At 25.4% G+C, this 4,500-nt stretch overlaps 1 protein-coding gene across 2 annotated transcripts in view; it reads right to left on the minus strand.

Annotated features, from left to right (window-relative positions):
* LOC123271586 (neural cell adhesion molecule 2-like) overlaps positions 1-4,500 on the minus strand; it is a 449,338-nt gene that overhangs the window by 233,767 nt on the left and 211,071 nt on the right. The window lies entirely within an intron of this gene.

The following is a 4,500-nucleotide window of genomic DNA, read 5'->3' on the forward strand; positions in this document are numbered from 1 at the left end:
ATCTTTTTATAGGATAACAAAATTTCTTTTAACTCTAAAAGAGTGCATGAAAATGAACAAAGTTTTTTTGATAATTCGAATGTCGACATTTTAATTAGCAAGTTTTTTAATTTTTTACGAGATAGGTTATTGACATTTTAAGAAAATAATAGTCGAAATCCATATTATTGGGGTAATTTAAACAAAACATCTTATGCATATAACATATATTGAATTGATTTGTATAGATAAAAAATTTTTTTCAATTTACCGTTTTTTGCATAAATGGAAAATAATCTGAAATAGAGTTAGACAATTTGCTAATATAGAACGTCGAAATGTTTCATTATTTTTCCACGATTTATGATTAAAAGGAAATTAATTTCGCTAAAATATATTGATTGTAAAAGTATACAGTTTTAAGTTAGGTAAGCAATCTAAAAAGTTAAAAAAAAAAAAAAAACGTAACAGTAAATACAAAAAAATACAACAATGTGATATTTAAAATTTATATAATTGCCATAAAATAAATAACAAGTTGGTAATTGGGGTAGACATTAAACTCTGCTAATTTCAAGGTTTTTTTTTTGTTTCGTCACTAATTAGTGCGCAAAGTAATTATCATCCAGGGTTATAACTATTGATTTTTTAATTTTACAATATTTTATGACAGACATTACATTAATTATAAAGAAAAAAAAATAGTCCATAATTTTTTTTTTATCTTTCTAATTAGTATTGGTATTAAAAATGGACGAGAAAATTTAATTTAATTTTTTTTTTAAGATAAATTTAATAAATTTTTATCGATAGTATCTTTATAATTTTTGTGAGGGTGAAAAAATATCTGAACGTGCTGCAGATAAGTGGTTTTGGACAAAAGCCAAGTATCACTTGTTTTTTCTTTTTTCTTTTCTCAAGAAGAGTTATCAGAGACAAAAGATTTGTCGAAAGTACCTTTCGATATACTAACGCACTTGTCTTTGGTATTCATCTTGATCAAAGCTTAAAATCTTTTTTAAATGTCTCCTGTATTCTTTTATTCTCCTTTTTTCCGTTGTTTCTTTACTCCGGTACCGCAATCTAGTACCGTTATGGTTTCAATGATTGGATCATACAGTCAAGTACGATTGACGTGACAGTATTTTATGGAGGTTGACGGATAGATTTAATTTGCGAGAAAAAAAAAATGTATGTCATTTCAATTGAGTAAATTTGTAATTGATCATGTTGCGGATATGCGTTAACCTTTGGAAAAGTGTCAAACAACTGCTGAACACGTTAATTAACTCGATATTTCCATTTTAAATTTAATGAATATTCACGTTATGCAATATGTGGTGAAAAAATATTTCAAAATGTTACTAAATAATATGAAAAACCTATCAGTCAACAATAAACTGTTCGAAAAATATTATCAAAATGATTTCTTAATACTAACTTGCTATAATATACTTTTTATTCTTGTTTTTAAACTTATTTAAAACTCTGTATATCTTAAATTATTATCTTTTAGCAATTATACAGTTACTTATTTTATTTTTTGTCATTTTCAGTAAAATGATTATAATTTAGATAAAAATTATTCATATATTTTTAAGAATATTTAACCCTGTCTGTATAATAACCAAAATAGAGAATAAGTTTTAACAAACAAAAAATAGTGCAATGAACTGTTTATGAATTTATTGCTTTAAATTTAAAAGTGAATAACTTTAAAAGTTATGATGTTGACAACTTAAAGCATGATTTTATAATTTTCTTCTCCAGAAAATCACGCAAATTCCCTGATTCACTGAGTGAATAAACAAAAAAATTAATGCTGTCACTAAAATTTACTAATTACTAATAATAACATCGATAAGGAGATTTTTTCTTTCGAAAATTATTTTTTTTATAACTTTTCATAAGTGAACACTAAATGATGAATGCAATAGACGAATAATTATAAGCTTGATAGTAAAAAAAAACATAGAATGTAGCACTGAATAGTCTACTGGTTGAATAGGTGATGTCAAGTCGAATAGTTTCTAGTCAAATAGAAGGTTTAAGTTATTCAATGCAACTCATTTCCTAAATTTCCACGATTCTGACGATCGGAGTTGTCGGTAATGTAAATATATATGATCGATGAAACTACTTACTTAGATTAATCCTATTACATTAAATCTTACTGATTGAGGCAGTTAATACCATACGACTACACCGACAATAGAATTATTGTTAAATTAGTACAGCACTCAGATGAACAGAAATCAATAATTTTTAGTTCTTTTTAAGAAATAAATTATTAAAAAAAAATCAAACTACGTAGAAATAGCAAAATTTAAAAACTCAGCGACAAAATATTCTAATTATATTTCTTGAGAAGAAATGAAAAAAAGTTTGAACAGCTAAATAGTAAACAAATAAGTTTTTTTTGCTTACAATCTTTTTATTTATTTGAATAAGCCTCCGATTTGATTTTATAATTAATATAGTTCTTGTTGAAATTTTTTTCCAGCGGAATAATCAGCAATATTAAAACAATGCAACCCTATTACCCGTGAAAAAATATTCTGATCAGGCTTGATATGAGCTGATAAGGCCATATAAAAATTTTTGATATGTTCATATCTGGCCTGATATGATCTGATATGTCCATATTTAATTTTTGATATGTCCTGATATGGCCTGATATGAAAATTGGCCATATCAGGCCTGATCAAGCCTTATCAATTTGATATGTCTATATCAGACTTGATATAGCTTGATATGCTCATATCTAATTTTACATTATTTTTTAATAGGTCCTGATATGCTCTGATATAACCTTATAAAGTTATATATACTTTGATAAACTTGAAAAAAAAATCCCTTATCAGGGTTGATATAACTTGATATGGATTCATATGGTCTGATATACTCATACCCTTATCAGCACATAAGTAGTCTTATGTACTCATATAAAGGCATACCCGAATAAAAAAAACTATTTATCATTATATATGATTCATATCTAATTATATAGAAGCATATGTAATTCATTTATGATTATATAGATGTATATATAATTCATATAAAATTATATATGAATCATATAGAATTCTATATAATTTTTTTTACTCCAGTGAGTATTTTGTGATTACCATAAAACATTCTCTTTTTCTATCTAAGAGTCTGTTACTCCAATGATTCACAATCTTTTAATATATAGTATTTTTCGGATGAAATAATAGGAATTAAAAAAATTTAATTTCACAAAATTATTAGTTTTGTCAAGTTCAAAAATTGTTAGCCAAGCCCTCCAGCAATATATAGTTCCATATACTAAACAAATAATTCCATTAAAATTTAAGCTTTCAATTCTCATTTTATCTCGATTATTTTTTTAATTTCAAAGAAATTATAAATTTTAAAGCAACGAAGTACCTGAACAATATATCGTAGAATCATTTTTGCGATTTCATGTATACATAGATAATTTTATAAATCTACATATAGGTACCATTATTATATATAAATATTGACAGTTAATAATTAATAAATTAGATAAAAAATTTTTTTCACTACGAATCGATCATGTATACGATTCGCATTACTTGTAGTTATAATAAACTTTGTTCTCCAAGTAAGTCTCTTAGGTAAACGGGTAGTCAATTAGTCTTTCAAGCGGTAGGTCCCCGGTTCGATTCCCACTCGCGCCGATTTTTTTTTCCTTTGGAAATAATTATATATAATTATACCTAATTACACATAATTATATAGGGCCATTTTTCATTTATAATTATGTAATATAATGATATATAATTTTTTTTACCGGGGCGGGTACATAGTCTGATATACTTATATCAAGGCATATATAGTCTGATATGGCCAATTTCCATATCAGGCCTGATATGGACGGTTTATATCAGGCCTGATAGAGTCTGATCAGAAAATTTTTTCACGGGTATATATCATTTAAATATTAAATAATGCATTTAATTATAAATTTAAATAACTTTCAATGAAATTGATAAAAAATGAAGTGTTAATAGAGATAAAAAGCACTATTCAAATAATCGATAACACATTAATAATTATCTTGAATAAAAAAAGTATAGAAAGTGCATAATTTCAACCTCAATGCTTATTGGTTCTACCAAACAATCATGTTACACTCCAATTAACATCACTCAAATACTGAATGATTTGTAATCATAATCAGTATCTATCGCAAAACATCATATGCATTCACACCATCATTTTCATACATCAATAATTTATCCGGTAATTCCATATTCAGCTTTATATAATCACTTATTATAATCATGACTAATCAATATTAGGCCGATTTGTGTGTCACATATAATTTATGAATAACAAGTTCGGTCCAATATTTAATTATCAAATAGATTAAAAATTAATAAAATATTTTGACAAGCTTTTGATTATTATTGTTATTATTTTTATGAAATTATACATTGTTATTGTTATCAAAGTGTAACAATTATATTATATTAGAGATTGTTGAGAATAGAAGTGGGAGACGAAACATAA

Source organism: Cotesia glomerata, linkage group LG1 (genome assembly GCF_020080835.1).
Source record: "Cotesia glomerata isolate CgM1 linkage group LG1, MPM_Cglom_v2.3, whole genome shotgun sequence".
Taxonomy (NCBI): Eukaryota; Metazoa; Arthropoda; class Insecta; order Hymenoptera; family Braconidae; genus Cotesia; species Cotesia glomerata.